Source organism: Schistocerca gregaria, chromosome 4 (genome assembly GCF_023897955.1).
Source record: "Schistocerca gregaria isolate iqSchGreg1 chromosome 4, iqSchGreg1.2, whole genome shotgun sequence".
NCBI lineage: Eukaryota > Metazoa > Arthropoda > Insecta > Orthoptera > Acrididae > Schistocerca > Schistocerca gregaria.
The window spans coordinates 552554680-552572561 of record NC_064923.1 but is presented as its reverse complement, the minus strand read 5'-3'; the positions used below and the strand labels follow the sequence as shown (position 1 = coordinate 552572561).

The following is a 17882-nucleotide window of genomic DNA, read 5'->3' as shown; positions in this document are numbered from 1 at the left end:
ATGATAAAAGATTTTTGTGGCAGGATAATTGACTCCTTTCTGTACCAAAGTGAGATTTAATCCAGAATAGTGAAGATCATTCTTTCTTTTAGTGTTGTAGCTATGCACCTCGCTGTAATTTTGAATTGGTATGGGTTATTAATGACAAATTTCATTAGTGAATATGTGTATTGCAAAGGTACTGTGAAAATCCTGAGTTCCTTAAACAGATGTCTGCAAAGTGATCATGGATGAACTCCAGCTATTTTTTGTGATTACACGATTTTGTGCAATGAATACTTTCTCTCTTAATGACGAATTGCCCCAAAGTACGATGTCATGTGAAAGCAGTGACTGAAAATAGACGGAGTAGGCTAATTTACTGATATGTTTATCACCAAAATTTGCAATAACTCTAATAGCATAAGTAGCTGAACCTAATCGTTTCAACAGCTCATCGATGTGTTTCTACCAATTCAAATTCTCATCAATGCACACACCCAGAAATTTTGAGTATTCTGCTTTAGCAACGGACTTCTGTTCACAGTTTCTATTTGTGAATGGTGTTATGCCATTTACCGTACAGAATTGTATAAACTGTGTTTTCTCAAAATTTAGTGTGAGTCCATTTGCAGAGAACCAATTAATAACTTTCTGAAAGACATTATTTACAATTTCCTCAGCTGATTGTTGCTTGTTGTGTGTGATTACTATACTTGTATCATCAGCAAAAAGAACTAGCTTTGTATCTTCATGAATATAGAGTGGCAAGTCGTTAATATATATTAAGAACAATAAGGAACCCAAGATTGAAAACTGTGGGACACCATTCTTGATACCGCCACAGTTAGAAGATTCTGCTGATTTTTGCAGACTATGTGTACTGTTAGCGAACGGCCTTGCCGCAGTGGTAACACCGGTTCCCGTCAGATCACCGAAGTTAAGCGCTGTCGGGCTGGGCTAGCACTTGGACGGGTGACCATCCGGTCTACCGAGCACTGTTGGCAAGCGGGGTGCACTCAGCCCTTGTGAGGCAAACTGAGGAGCTACTTGATTGAGAAGTAGCGGCTCCAGTCTCGGAACCTGACACACTGCCGGGAGAGCATTGTGCTGATCATATGCCCCTCCATATCCACATCCGGTGATGCCTGTGGAGTGTGGATGACACGGCGGCTGGTCGGTACCGTAGGGCCTTCATAGCCTGTCCGGACGGAGTATAGTATATCTGTACTGTTAATTTCAACCTTCTGCATTTGTACACTGTCCCAATCATACCACAATACTTAAGATTATATAGAAGGATTCCATGATTCACACAATCAAAAGAATTTGACAGATAACAAAATATCCCAAAGGGTAAAGTTTTGTTATACAATGCATTTAATATGTGATCAGTGAAAGTACATACAGCATTTTCTGTTGACAAGCCTTCCTGAAATCCAAATTGACATTTTGTTAGTACTTAATTTTTACACATATGTGATACCACTCCTGAATACATTACTTTTTCAAGAATTTTGGATAAAGCTATCAGAAGTGAGAGTGGACCTTAGCTGTTGGCATCACACTATCCCCTTAATTATGCAATGGTTTAACAATAGGATGGATAGGATGCGTGACTGCTGTGTACGGACGCAGGAGGAGCTGGCCACTGTTCGCGAACAGCTGAATGTGTTGATGGCCGCGGTCAGCCGTCTTCAGGCTGCTGCCTCGGAGTGCAGTGGCAGTGGGGGGGAGGGGGGGTAGTCTGGTGCGTCGCATGGTACACCCCAGGTGCTACATGCTTCACCCACTGTCCCTGCTCCCTGCTGTCGAGACAGCGTTTGGGCCACCCTCTCCTCAAGGGGAGTGGCGGTTTCAGCGACGTTCGCGGCGCACGAGGCGGAGGGTCAATGTGGAGGCTGGCCGTGTGGCATCGTCCGCTCTGCCTGTGAGTGGACAAGTGGCCGCTCCTTCAGCAAGGCCCGAGGAGGCACACGGGATGATTGGGAGCTCCAACTTTAGGCGGGCGATGGAGCCACTTAGGGAAATAGCGGAAAGGGGGAGAAGGCCAGTGTTCACTCTGTCTGCTTGCCGGGGGGTCTTATCCGAGATGTGGAGGAGGCCCTGCCGGCGGTGATAGAGAGCACTGAGTGTACCCGACTGCAAATTGTTGCTCAGCTCCTGGGTTCAGAGGTCATCCTCAGTTCATACGGACGGTTGGCGGAGTTGGTGAAGGCGGAAAGCCTCGCTCGCGGGGTGGAATCTAAGCTAACTATTTGTAGTATCGTTCCCAGAACCGATCGCGGTCCTCTGGTTTGGAGCTGAGTGGAAGGCATAACCCAGAGGCTCAGACGATTCTGCGGAGATCTGGGATGCAAATTTCTCGACCTCCACTATCGGGTGGAGAAATGTAGGGTCCCCCTGAAGAGGTCGGGCGTGCACTACATGCAGGAAGCGGCTACAAGTGTAGCGAAGTACGTGTGGAGTGCACATGTGGGTTTTTTAGGTCAGAAATTCCCTCCCTAGGCCCGACAAGACGCCACCTGAGACACGGCAAGGTAGGAGTAGGCAAAATGCAACAGGGAATAACATATTAATGTGCTAATTTTAAACTGCAGGAGTGTCTACAGAAAGGTCCCAGAACTGCTCTTATTAATAAACGGTCACAATGACCACATAGCACTAGGAACAGAAAGTTGACTGAAACCAAATGTAAACACTAATGAAATTCTAAATTCAGATTGGAATGTAAACCGCAGAGACAGGCTGGACAGTGAAGAGGGGAGGCGTGTTTATAGCGATAAGTAGTGCAATAGTATAGAAGGAAATTGACGGAGATCCGAAATGTGAAATAATTTGGGTGAAGGTCACGGCTACGTAAAGCAGGCTTAGACATGGTAATTGGATGTCTCTATAGGCCCCCTGGCTCAGCAGCTGTTGTGGCTGAGCACCTGAAGGATAATTTGGAAAATATTTCGAGTAGATTTCCCCACCATGTTATAGTTCTGGGTGGAGATTTCAATTTGCCTGATATAGACTGGGAGATTCAAACGTTCGTAACGGGTGGCAGGTACAAAGAATACAGTGACATTTTTTAAGTGCTTTATCTGAAACGTACCTTGAGCAGTTAAGCAGAGAACCGACTGGCGATAACATATTAGACCATCTGGTGACAAAAAGACCCCAACTATTTGAAACAGTAAACGCAGAACAGGGAATCAGCGATCATAAAGTGGTTACTGCATCGATGATTTCAGCCGTAAAGAGTACGGGAAGGAACTTGCCCCCCTTCTTGCAGCGGTGTACCGTAGGTCTCTGGAACAGCGCAGCTTTCCAAAGGATTGGAGAAGGGCACAGGTCATTCCCGTTTTCAAGAAGGGACGTCGAACAGATGTGCAGAACTATAGACCTATATATCTAACGTCGATCAGTTGTAGAATTTTAGAACACGTATTATGTTCGAGGTATAATGACTTTTCTGGAGACTAGAAATCTACTCTGTAGGAATCAGCATGGGTTTCGAAAAAGACGATCGTGTGAAACCAAGCTGGCGCGATTCGTCCACGAGACTCAGAAGGCCATAGACACGGGTTCCCAGGTAGATGCCGTGTTTCTTGACACCGTCGTTTAATGAACAAAGTAAGAGCATATGGACTATCGGACCAATTGTGTGATTGGATTGAAGAGTTCCTAGATAACAGAACGCAGCATGTCATTCTCAATGGAGAGAAGTCTCCCGATGTAAGAGTGATTTCAGGTGTGCCGCAGGGGAGTGTCATCGGACCGTTGCTATTCACAATATACATAAATGACCTGGTGGATAACGTCGGAAGTTCACTGAGGCTTTTTGCGGATGATGCTGTGGTATATCGAGAGGTTGTAAAAATGGAGAATTATACTGAAATGCAGGAGGATCTGCAGCGAATTGACCCATGTTGCAGGGAATGGCAATTGAATCTAAAAGTAGACAAGTGTAATGTGCTGCGAATACGTAGAAAGAAAGATCTCTTATCATTTAGCTACAACGTAGCAGGTCAGCAACTGGAAGCGGTTAATTCCATAAATTATCTGGGAGTACGCATTAGGAGTGATTTAAAATGGAATGATCATATAAAGTTGATCGTCGGTAAAGCAGATGCCAGACTGAGATTAATTGGAAGAATGCTAAAGAAATGCAATCCGAAAACAAAGGAAGTTGTTTACAGTACGTTTGCTCGCCCACTGCTTGAATACTGCTCAGCAGTGTGAGGTCGGTACCAGATAGAGATAGAGAATATCCAATGGAGAGCAGCGCGCTTCGTTATAGGATCATTTAGTAATCGGGAAAGCGTTAAGGAGATGATAGATAAACTCCAGTGTAAGACTCTGCAGGAGAGACGCTCAGTAGCTCGGTACGGGCTTTTGTTGAAGTTTCGAGAACATACCTTCACCGAGGAGTCAAGCAGTAGATTGCTCCCTCCTACGTATATCTCGCGAAGAGACCATGAGTATAAAATGAGAGAGATTAGATCCCACACTGAGGCATACACACAATCCTTCTTTCCACGAACAATACTAGACTGGAATATAAGGGAGAACCGGTAGAGGTACTCAAGGTACCCTCCGCCACACACCGTCAGGTGGCTTGCGGGGTATGGATGTAGATGTAGATGTAGATAACTTACTTCAGTCTATCTGGAAAAATTTCCCTGTTTCAGTGACCTACTACATATGTGGCTGAGAATCCAACTTACTTGTGAGGAACAAGCCTTTAGTATTCTGTTGGAAATGCCATCGTTCGTGTTTAGTGCTAGCCTCCATAAATGCTTACAATGTCTACATGAAAAGTGTCTGTTTTCAGATGAAGCAACGTTGCACACTTCTGCACATGTTAATCACCACACCATATGAACTGTTGCTCCGAAATCCCACAAAACACACTTAAACGTATTTGTGATTGCCAAAAGCTTCATGCTTGGTGTGGTCTAATAAACATGGGGGGATAGGCCCATTTTTCTTCGCAGAGAAAACAACAGTGGGGAGTGTTTGCTTGGACATATTCGAACAGTTGTTGCTACAGGCTGAAGAGCTGCAGCCTTCCGTTGTCGTCCAACATGATGTGTGCCACTACATTGAAGTTTGAACGTGCAGGATGTGCTGAATGACACATTTCCTGATAGTTGGATAGATGGGAATGGTCCCATCTCATGGCACCAGCGCTCTCGCGATTGGAATTCTTTCTGTGGTGTTGCGTCAAGGATCGCGTGTGTAGAATGCCGATCAATGGCATTGCTACGCGTCGTCCACGAATCAGTAATGCCCTCATTAATGTTGATGCTGGAGTGCTGAGCAGAATTCTAATATTGCCTTATATACTAGCGACGAGTGCGGCACACATCGAAGAGCCGCTAAACGCTTCACAGAAATCTGCATGATCTCTCTCTACTAGTTTAGAAGTTACGATTTTCTGAAATGTATGATTGCTGCCTAAAAATAGTGGCCCGTAGGTACCATGAGGTCAGTTCTACACACCTTGTGTAAGCAACTGAAAGGCCTGTGTCGATGCAGACGATACGCAACCGTGCCTAGACGATCAGTTTGGCACCCTGACGTTCATTATGAAAAGAATCAAAATTTCCCAGCATAATGATGAGCAACATGAGCAACGGAACATCTGGGATGGAATCTGGACTGCTGGAGCCGGTCCTCTTCACCTACGAGCGTAGGATTCGTCTGACATCTCATGACACTCAGCAAAGAGTGTGTAGGCGATCAGGTGTGAATGCACCTGTAAGGAATGTTGTCCCCCAGTTTCAGCAGGCGGGTAGGTCCGTCATGTTATCAGTCTGTGTTATACACGGATGTCAGACGTGTGTCATAGTACATAGTTTGATGCTGTTGAAATATTATTGGATTTCAGATACTTTGCATATGAGGTATTTGTCATAAAAGAAAAGTGCAGCCGACGAGCTGTAGTTCGTAAAGACGCTAAGCGTCACAGCGCGAGGCTAAAGAGACGAAATATTTTTATAATGTGCTCCTATACCAAGACGCGCGTCCAGCGATTAAATACTTTAAATAAACACTATGACCCGCTAGGCGCAGATATTTAAAATCATTGCCGCAGCGCTTGATAGCAAGAAGCTGCGAAGCAAGAAAGAACAATCTATCATTTTTAAGAAATATTCTAGAGACTTCATTAACCCTTGCACATTTGGTCGCCGACATGTTAAGACGTACTACATAGCATTGCTACAAGTTGTATTTTTATTTGTGTAAAAATTATGTGAAACGACAAACAAACGTTTCGATAACTCAGGTGAAGATATAATGTACCTACGTGCACGCTAGGACATTGAATTTTAAGAAGGAACGGACTGATAGAGCAGCAGTAATTGGACTGCGCCATGTACAAAAGAAATATCATATGTAAGTCATGTACTTATTGTGTATGTGTCATCGTCCAGAAGTTTAAACCCAATTGTTTCAAAATATATTAATATTTTACGCTGCAGTAATTTTCTTCTTATTCTTTTCTTTTACTGACCAAAAATTATGTTCAAGTGTATATGAGCTTTGTTACAGGTTCGCTCTTTATCGCGGTGTCTCGACTGTATTAGGGAGATCGCTAATGTGTTCAACTTCCGATCTGTTAATCTTTTCCTTACGAAATTCCAATAATTTGCTTTCATTTCCATTTTAATATTCAAACAGGTTCCTTAGGTATTTTCATCGAAGATTCTGGTTGCATGAAGGGAGTCCGGGGCACTAGATCAATTAAGAAAACCACTTCAAGTAATCAATCAGTATGTCTTTTGAACACGTTCAAGAACCGACACATCGGTGATCTATTAATAATCTCTCTCTCTTTTCAAGTCGTACTGAAAAACGGCCACACAGGATAGCCGTAAGTACGCAATCTAGTGTTAGGTTGCATTTTGCCAGTAAATATTACCAACCAACAGTGACAGCATCACAATTATTATTTACTACTATTTCCTATACAGACTGTGCAAATCCTAGCGCCAGACTGTGCAGTATCAAGACAAAGGTTTTCCGGCCTGTAACCCAGTCCTACATTCCACCTTTCGAATCTGGATCCGTATTTCAAGACGATTATGTACGAGCACATCTCACGCACCTCACGAACAACTTAGCCCAGGAGGCAGGAATCAAATAAATGACCACAATCATCTGTTGACATGAATTCTGCTGCCACCTCGGCTGGCGATAGCGTGCCAACCACCAACGGCACAGAGCTGTGCCGCGGGTTGCCGCAATCCCAGGCGTCAGCAACATAACCGCAGGACACGACGCCGCTAGCAGTAACTACTTTATTTAGGGGCAGTACGTTCGCTGCATGTAGCGTTGCTGTTGTCCGTGCTAGCCTGCCTCCGAGAGTCAGGTGCCACCATCACGATTTCTTCGTATTCTTCCATCGGACGCCTTTGTAGGACGCTGCCCTGGCGCTCGGCATTCTGTCGACACCGGGCGTTCACATCTCTGGGCTTAAAGCAGGCCACACAAGCGATACCACAATCAGCGGAAGGTTCACCAAACGCACAGTACCCGCCGGTCGGAGCCATCGCGAATGCATCAACTATAGACAACGTCCATGTACGAAGGTTTAATAGCTGTGTCACATTTACCCTACTTTCTAGGACAGAAAGTGTACTACGTGCTGTGTCACTCTGACACTATAGCACCACGAAAGCTCGAACACGTTCCCATCTCCTTTCTGTCGTCTCCCCCTACTAGTAAAATCATAATTTGCTTACTATCGACAATTTTTCAAAACATTTTCTCTGTGGACACCGCAATTCCTTTCACCAAGGTACGCTAGTAAACCCACCCGTCCCCATCTCCCGTCTGAGCGTGTACACTGCTTCCACAAAAACCATCGCTATTTTGCCCACACATTTCCAGTCTGACATCAGCCATGCCTAAAAGCGCCAGCGCCTAGTAACCTATCCCCAGCAATAGGTGCAATAATACACTGTACAAGCCCTCGGGAGAATAGTGGTCGAGATCCCTGTTCGGCCATCCAGTTCAGCTTTTTTTTTAATAAAATGCATTTTAACCATCAACTGATATTTTTGGGCCATTCGCATGTACCGATTTCGGTTATTAACCATCATCCAGGATGTAGAGTACAACAGATTAGTTAAAAGTTAACAAATCTGTTGTACCTAACATCCTTGATGATGTTTTATAACCGATACTGGTAGATGGCAAGTGCGACAAATAAGCAGTTGATGGTTAAAATGCATTTTATAAAATAATTTACGGCTATTGAACATCACCTTATTGAAATATTACCATCCAGTTCAGGTTTCCTGAGGTCTGTCTAAATCATTTATGTCAAAAGCTGGGATGGTTCCTTTGATAAGAACGTCGGTGGTTTCCTTTCTCATCCCATCCTAACCCTGTATGTATGGTCCACCTCTAACAACATCGTCGACAACGTTTCTTTAAATCGAACATAATTTCTTTTCTTCAGAAATAGACCACTTCGCACCTTACACAGATTTTTCCTGATGCTGCCAACCTACAATAATATCGACATCGATGCTGCTGCAGTACCATATGGCCTGCCAAGACTTTGAGCAGTTATTTCTCTACACATTTATACGTCATTTTTTTTACATTAGTTTTTACACTATATTTAATATGTGTTGCCCCTTTAAATCTTTCGTGAGCCGTGGGAAACATGCTTCCCACTATAATGAACTCGCTGCTAGTCCCGTGGGATTCACAGTTCCCACTCTGTACGGCGCTACCACCTAGTGAACAGTATAGGGTACTACTTCCAATGGAAGTTCCCGCCGTTTTTGCTGTACCTTTGCGCAGAGGCATTGTGTAGCTGAGTGTTGCTCTGTAGAGGAGCCTTTCAGTGCTGTTTGCGTGACATTTTGTGACTTTTTTTCTCAAAGCTATAGTATAAGGTAAATACTTTTGATTTACCCAAATTTATGAAGAAAAACATAAAATTGGAACGAGGAGAATTCCAGTTTGAAACAAAAGGAGCCATTTCTGCAGTAAAATGGATGGATAACCGTCCAGTCACTTTCCTGTAGTCAATTCATGACCCATGAGAAACAGCCACAGTGAAAAGGAAAAACAAGGATGGTACTAGTACAGAGATTTTTTTGTCCTGAAGTTGTGCCAGAATACAACAAAATAATGGGTGGTGTCGATAAGTTTGATCAATTACGATAAAAGTTTGCTATTATTGGCAGACGTTCTGTAAAATGGTGGCACAGAATATTTTATTTCCTGGTGGACGTTGCTGCAGTGAACAGTTTTATCCTGTGGAAAATAAGTAAAAGAGAAAGTGGACAGCATGATCAGCTCACATACAGGATCCATCTAGCCAGACAATAGATCGCTGGCTTCTCATCCCGAAAAAGGCGTGGTCAAAAACCTGTCTTTCTGGCAAAAAGGGGTAAAGTACCTGAAGATTTTCGTCATGTGGCTGTAGAGTAGCATCAACCCATTTTAGGAGAAAACAATTGGACATGCCGTCATTGTAGTACCAAAGCTGCGGAAAAGTGCACTCGCTGTGCTTGTACATATTGTCAAATACCAATTTGCATAGACCCATCTTTCAGAAAATTTCATGGCAAGTAATTGTGAACAATCATTGTAACAAGAGAAGTAAATTTATCAAATAAATATGACATATATTGAAAAAGTTGTTTTTGTCATTTGCCTTCAAGGAAGGGCAGTGGGAAGAATACGTCCCTCCTTGTTGTGTGACCTCACTTTCACAGTTGTAGGAAATTTGAAATTCTGTATGGTAAATATACCTATTTGTTAACTACTATCTGCAATCCATTCATTAAAAAAACTGCTTAATAATTTTGCCCACGAAAGGGTTAAGTAGTTCATAAGTGAAACTTCCTGGCAGATTAAAACTGTGTGCCCGACCGAGACTCGAACTCGGGACCTTTGCCTTTCGCGGGCAAGTGCTCTACCAACTGAGCTACCGAAGCACGACTGAGGCCCGGTGCTCACAGCTTTAGTTCTGCCAGTATCCGTCTCCTACCTTCCAAACTTTACAGAAGCTCTTCTGCGAACCTTGCAGAACTTGTTGTTGTTGTTGTCGTCTTCAGTCCTGAGATTGGTTTGATGCAGCTCTCCATGCTACTCTATCCTGTGCAAGCTGCTTCATCTCCCAGTACCTACTGCAACCTACATCCTTCTGAATCTGCTTAGTGTACTCATCTCTCGGTCTCCCTCTACGATTTTTACCCTTACGAGGCCTACGTCCTTCAGTGGTTTGATGACAGCGTACTACCTCACGCTTCATTAAGCCCCGAGCGTGAGTCGCGCTGTGCGCGGTATACGGCGCGCGGGGCGTGGCGAAATGCAGCGACCAGAACGGCTGACGCATCAGGGCACGCATTGTTGACGACTGTGTCTATATTGCGAGTTGTTCGGAGCAAATTAATTAAGACTTAGACTCAACGATTTGATATTGTTGTTTTCATGTGTGCCTACTTCTCCTAGCTAGATTGTTGTTGTTGTTGTTGTGGTCTTCAGTCCTGAGACTGGTTTGATGCAGTTCTCCATGCTACTCTATCCTGTGCAAGCTTCTTCATCTCCCAGTACCTACTGCAACCTACATCCTTCTGAATCTGCTTACTGTATTCATCTCTTGGTCTCCCTCTACGATTTTTACCCTCCACGCTGCTCTCCAGTACTAAATTGGTGATCTCTTGATGCCTCAGAACATGTCCTACCAACCGATCCGTTATTCTGGTCAAGTTGTGACACAAACTCCTCTTTTCCCCAATCCTATTCAATACTTCCTCATTAGTTACGTAATCTACCCATCTAATCTTCAGCATTCTTCTGTAGCATCACGTTTCGAAAGCTTCTATTCTCTTCCTGAACAAACTATTTATCGTCCACGTTTCACTTCCATACATGCCTACAATCCATACACATACTTTCAGAAATGACTTCCGCACACTTAAATCTATACTCCATGTTAAACAAATTTCTCTTCTTCAGAAACGCTTTCCTTGCCATTGCCAGTCTACATTTTATATCCTCTTTACTTCGACCATCTTCAGTTATTTTGCTCCCCAAATAGCAAAACTCCTTTACTACTTTAAGTGTCGCATTTCCTAATCTAATTCCCTCAGCATCACCCGACTTAATTCGACTACATTCCATTATCCTCGTTTCGCTTTTGTTGATGTTCATCTTATATCCTCCTTTCAAGACACTATCCATTCCGTTCAACTGCTCTTCCAAGTCCTTTGTTGTCTCTGCCAGAATTACGATGTCATCGGCGAACCTCAAAGTTTTTATTTCTTTTCCATGGATTTTAATACCTACTCCGAATTTTTCTTTTGTTTCCTTCACTGCTTGTTCAATATACAGATTGAGTAACATCGGGGAGAGACTACAACCCTGTCTCACTCCCTTCCCTACCACTGCTTCCCTATCATGTTCCTCGACTCTTATAACTGCCATCTGGTTTCTGTACAAATTGTAAATAGCTTTCGCTCCCTGTATTTTCCCCCTGCCACCTTCAGAATTTGAGAGAGAGTATTCCAGTCACTAGCTAGCTTACTTAAATTTTATACTTCATCACATTTAGATTTATTCTGTTTTTATTTTTTTATTTAGTAGTCCCCCGAAGTGACGATGCTTATCAAAATACGACTACTTACCGGTACATTAAACTTAAAGGGAAAATACACTTTTTCCGTTTCAAAGGTCTTCTTGCGTCGGGATTTTTTAAATTTGTAATTTAGGTTTTAATCCGGGCTTTTTAAACTTGATATTTTATAAGTAGACACGGTACTATAGACATTATCCACACATTCACATTTTCCGGGACAAAACACGAAACTGTGATGCGAGATCCTTTTCTCTTTACGATTTACGTGTTTTTTCTTTTTTTATCCACATATATGTTCATTGACTATGTTTTAGTATATATTTGTCTAATTTAGGTAACATAAGCAATAAGCAGTCACGGTAATTTTAATTCAAGTCAGAAGAAAGTGGGCTGCTATTGCACCCTCTTGCAGTAGGATGCCTAAACTATTCGAGCAAAATGATTTGATTTAGTACTGAATTGTAGACTTCTAAAAGAACTACAAAAAAGTCTGCTAGAGCATTGTTCATCTTTTACGGTTGAGCCACATTCTCCCTTTCTCCGCTGTGAAGGTACTGAAACGGGGGACTTCAAAAGACAAAAATCCTCATTGCTGGTCAACCGTAAAAGACAAACAAATTACAATCTTTTTGAGCTCTATAATCTGATACTACGTAACCTTACGTAGCTCTTATGTATTACGTAGCGCATAAAAAGAGTGAGCTCTGGGGGAAAACATTTTTATCTAATTTATCTGATGAAATTTAAACGGTTGAACAGAGTGTCATGGATCATAGCTAAGAACCATTCCGATTAAACCAGCTTTCAAATAATAGAAATATTGCAATAAAGTCCGACCTTGAGTTTGGGAATTACGATGCCATAGACAGATAGACATATACACACTTAATTATAACACCCTTCTATTTCAGTCAGGGTTTCAAAATACACATCAAAAGACAAAGAAACTATTTTATTGTTAAATGTTATTTCGACTGTAAGTTTATATATATTGTCACAATAGGTGTCTTTTTCACATACTGTAGTAGCCCCCTCTCCCATCAATTTTCCTTCCCCTTTAACTACAGAGTTCTCAACTGAAACAATCCATTCTTCCTTACCACATTCTGAAAGTGCTAAACACCGCCTCAGAAACTGTAAACTAATGCTGAGTATTTTATTACTATTCACTATAATTTTTATGGTGTTAATTATAATTATCCACATAATAATACTCCAGATACACTTAACTAATACCACAAGTATGCATAGAAACTGAGAACATTTTGTAATATTTTTGGTATGTATCGTTCTGGTCCATTGAGAGATAGGGCCTGATCGCCATAATCTGGCAAAGTTAATAAAATACAAATAAATCAACGGAAACAAGGCTGAAGAAGCTACTGTATCCCGCCAAATGCCCTTGAGGAAATGAACTGAAACAAAAAACAGGTATGCAACGTTATTTAAAATTGGATATGCTCTTTATCAACGTCTGGCTAACACAGTTTTCAGAAATTTATTCACCAAGGAAAACGACCTAAATGTTCCCGTATTCGAATCAGTGACAACTGCCAACATGTGCTACTTTGAAGTAGATATCATCGATGCTGCGAAGTAGCTTATACCACTTAATAAAGGGAAGGCCTCCGGCCCAGATTGAACACCAGTCAGGTTCCTTTCAGAGTACGCTGATAAGAATAACTGCATACTTAGCACTCATATACAACCACTCGGTCATCGAAAGATTCGTACCTAAAATCTGGAATGTTGCAGAAGCCCCACCGATCCCCAAGAAAGGAAATAGCAGTAATCCTCTGAATTACAGATCCATATTTCTAATGGTGATTTGCAGGATGATTTTCGAGTGTATACTATGTTCGAATATTACGAATTACGTCGCAGAAAACGATTTATTGACAAACAGGCAACAAGGCTTCAGAAAAAAAAACGTTCTTGTGAAACACAACTAGCACTTTATTCTCCGGAAGTAGTCATCAGGGGATGACAACTTGATTCCATAGTTTTAGATTTCTAGAGAGATTTTGACACCGTTCCTCACACAAATTCTATACCTATGGAGCATCGTCTCAGTTGTGCGAGTGGATTCGTGATTTCCTGTCAGAAAGGTCACAGTGCGTAGCAATTGCCCAAAAGTCACTGAGTAAAACAGAAGTAATATATGACGTTACTCAAAGATGTGTTATAGGCCATCAGCTGTTCCTGAGCTACATAAACGATTTAGGAGACAAACTGAGCAATCCCGTTAGATTGTTTGTAGATGATGTTTACTGTCTTATAAGATAATCAGATCATCAAAAGGAAGTGCAAAAAGATTTAGACAAGATATCTGTGTGGTCTAAATATTGAAAAGTGTGAACTCATCGACATGAGTAGTAAACGAAATTAGCTACATTTCGTTTACAGGGTAAAACACAAATCTAAAGGATGTAAAATCAACTAAATACTTAGGGATTACAGTTATGAAAAACTGAAATTACAATGGTCACATAGATAACATTGGGGAGAAAGCAAACCGAAGACTCCGATTTATTGGCAGAACACTCTGAAGATGCAACAGGTCTACTAAAGAGATTGCTTACACTATGCTTGCCCGCCTCTTCCGGAGTATTACTGTTGAGTGTGGGATTCTTATCATAGAGGATCGACGTACGATATCGAAAGAGTTTTAAGTAGGGCAGGTCGTTTTGTATTATCGCGGACCAGGGAAGAGAGTGCTACAGACGTGATACGCGAATTAGAGTGGTAATCATTAAAACAAAGACGATTTTAGTTGCGGTAGGATCTTCTCATGAAACTGAACTATAGCCTCAGAGAGAGAAAATGTTTTGTTGGCTCTCACCTGCAAAGAAAGGAATGATCATCACAATAAAATAAGAAAAATTTGAGATAGCACTGAAACATTTAAGTGTTCGTTTTTCTTGTGGGCTGTTCGAGAGTGGAACGTAGAGAAATAGCTTGAAGGTGGTTCGATGAACCCTCTGCCTGCCACTTAATTGTGAATTGATCATATAGATGTGGATGTAGAATACTCAATTGAAACTGTCTGCTCTTTCTTAAAAGATTCTATGTTAATGACGTCCTCAGGAGCGCTAAACTTATAGTATGACATTTTTTTACTGTTCACTATAATTATTTAGGCTGTTAATTATGATTATTCTCACAAGAATATGGTAAATACACCTAACTGAAACCACAAGTATGTATAGGAGCTGAAAAACTTTTGTGCTAATTTTGGTGTGTGTCCGTTGTGAGAGAGGGCCTGAAGGCCGTAATCTGGCCAAGTTAATAATAATAAAAAAATGTAAACATGGCTGAAGAAGCATGTACTAGATACTGTAGCCCGCCCCGTACCCTTGCGGAACGAAACCAAAACTCCGGCCGAACAGGCCGGGGAAGGCCCAGCGGTACCGACCGGCCGCCGTGTCATCCTAAGCCCACAGGTGTCACTGTTTGCGGAGATAAGGGGTGTGTGGTCAACACACCGCTCTGCCGGCGTTATGTCAGTTTACGAGACCGGAGCCGCTACTTCTCAGTCATGTAGCTCTTCAGTTTGCCTCACAAGGGCTGAGTGCATCGCCTCTTGCTAACAGCGCTCGGTAGACCGAATGGTCACTCATCCAAGTGCTAGCACAGCCCGACAGCGCTTCACTTCGGTGACCTGACGGGAGCTGATGTTACGACTGCGGCAAGGCCGGTGGCACCCTCTGAGAAACGGACTGAAATATATACCGGTATGCAACGTAAGTTAGATTTGGATGTGCTCGTTATCTTGATCTGGCCTATAGTTCGGAATGATTCAGTGCAGTGTGGTCAGAGCTCGCTACTGGAGACGACCAAAGCGGTGGCACCAGGCGTGCCCCCGGGCTGGAGGTGCGACTTGTGATCGATACGGCGGCTGTGTTGGCCGCGCCTCCGCACGGCACATTCGCACTCTGCTGGAGCACCACCAGCGGCGCTACGTCAGCGTCAGCGGCAGCGACACGCCGCCTAATTGCCGAGGCTGATTGCCCTGTCGTGAAGTGCGCTCGCGGGCCGCACCTGTCAGCCGCAGCCGTCGTCAAACTCTGCGATGCGAGGATTACTGGCCCCTGCCTGTTTCAGCTTAAGCGCAACCGCGCCGCTTGTCACTAGGAGCCGGCGAGGAAACAACGCTGCGGAATGGATACGGTTACTGGAATCCTGTTGCACCGAGACTAACCGCTCTAATTAGAGAGGCGCTTGACGCTACAGAGAAGAACGTTAATACAAGGACACGAAGAGTGGCATTAGGTGCCAGTACTACATATTGGTTAGAAATGAGAATAAACGTAAATGCGAACAGTCAATAGTGTAATGGGAGAGAGCGAGATTAAAAGAAATTGAAAATGTGATGCGTCATTTGAGAAATTAGTAGTGCATGCAGAAAGAGTGAATCTAGATGAAGTTAAGAATGAAGGCATCAGCTGTGAGGAGAGAGAAGAGAGAGAGAGAGAGAGAGAGAGAGAGAGAGAGAGAGAGAGAGAGAGAGAGAAAATGGTTCAAATGGCTCTTAGCGCTATGGGACTTAACATCTGAAGCCATCTGTCCCCTAGAACTTAGAACTACATCTAAATCTACATGACTACTCTGCAATTCACATTTAAGTGCTTGGCAGAGGGTTCATCGAACCACAATCATACTATCTCTCTACCATTGCACTCCCGAACAGCGCATGGGAAAAACAAACACCTAAACTTTTCTGTTCGAGCTCTGATTACTCTTATTTTATTTTGATGATCATTCCTACCTATGTAGGTTGGGCTCAACAAAATATTTTCGCATTCGGAAGAGAAAGTTGGTGACGAAATTTCGTAAACAGATCTCGCCGCGTCGAAAAACGTCTTTACTGTAATGACTTCCATCCCAATTCGCGTATCATATCTGCCACACTCTCTCCCCTATTACGTGATAATACAAAGCGACCTGCCCTTTTTTGCACCCTTTCGATGTCCTCCGTCAATCCCACCTGATAAGGATCCCACAGCGGGCAGCAATATTCTAACAGAGGACGAACAAGTGTAGTGTAAGCTGTCTCTTTAATGGACTTGTTGCATCTTCTAAGTGTCCTGCCAATGAAACGCAACCTTTGGCTCGCCTTCCCCACAATATTATCTATGTGGTCTTTCCAACTGAAGTTGTTCGTGATTTTAACACCCAGGTACTTAGTTGAATCGACAGCCTTCGGAATTGTACTATTTATCGAGTAATCGAATTCCAACGGATTTCTTTTGGAACTCATTTGGATCACCTCACACTTCTCGTTATTTAGCGTCAACTGCCACCTGCCACACCATACAGTAATTTTTTCTAAATCGCTTTGCAACTGATAGTGGTCTTCGGATGACCTTACTAGACGGTAAATTACAGCATCATCTGCGAACAATCTAAGAGAACTGCTCACATTGTCAGCCAAGTCAGTTATATAGATCAGGAACAGCAGAGGTCCCAGACGCTTCCCTGGGGAACACCTGATATCACTTCAGTTTTACTCGATCATTTGAAATCTATTACTACGAACTGCGACCTTCCTGACAGGAAACCACGAATCCAGTCGCACAACTGAGACGATACCCCATAGGCCCGCAGCTTGATTAGAAGTCGCTTGTGAGGAAAGCTGTCAAAAGCTTTCCGGAAATCTAGAAATACGGAATCAACTTGAGATCCCCTGTCGATAGCGGCATAAACCTAACTAACCTAAGGACATCACACAAATCCATGCCCGAGGCAGGATTCGAACCTGCGACCGTAGCGGTCGCGCGGTTCCAGACTGAAGCGCCTAGAACCGCTCGGTCACAACAGCTGGCAGAGAGAGAGAAAGGACGCAGGTATGTCATGGCCTCAGGCGAAGCAATGGGAATTCCACTTTTAAATGCAGAAGAGAGAGCCGATAGGTGGAAAGAGTACATTGATGGCCTCTATGATAGGGGAAGACTTGTCTGATGATGGGATAGGAGAAGAAACAGCAGTGGACAGGGAAGAGGTAGGGGATTCAGTATTAGAATCTGAATCCACATGAGTACTAAAAGGAACTCGTCAAACTTCGGTTACATGATAAATCAGTCTAATTTAAAAGCCTTAAATTCAACTAAATACCTAGGTATTACAATTACGAACTACTTAAATTGGAAATAACACATAGAAAATATTGTGGGGAAGGCTAACCAAAGGCTGCGTTTTATTGGCAGGATACTTAGAAAATGCAACAGACCTACTAAGGTGACTGCCTACACTACGCTTGTACGTCCTCTTTTAGAATACTGCTGCACGGTGTGGGATCCTTACC

At 43.0% G+C, this 17882-nt stretch overlaps 1 protein-coding gene, 1 non-coding gene and 1 pseudogene across 2 annotated transcripts in view; 1 reads left to right on the top strand and 2 right to left on the bottom strand.

Annotated features, from left to right (window-relative positions):
• Positions 1-17882, bottom strand: part of LOC126267806 (sodium/potassium/calcium exchanger Nckx30C) — a 1385039-nt gene that overhangs the window by 294276 nt on the left and 1072881 nt on the right. The gene's annotated exons all lie outside the window — the stretch shown is intronic.
• On the top strand, positions 869-986 carry LOC126268299 (5S ribosomal RNA; annotated as a pseudogene).
• On the bottom strand, positions 9862-9936 carry Trnas-cga (transfer RNA serine (anticodon CGA)). Its single transcript has one exon. It is a non-coding gene; the product is annotated as a tRNA-Ser (tRNA).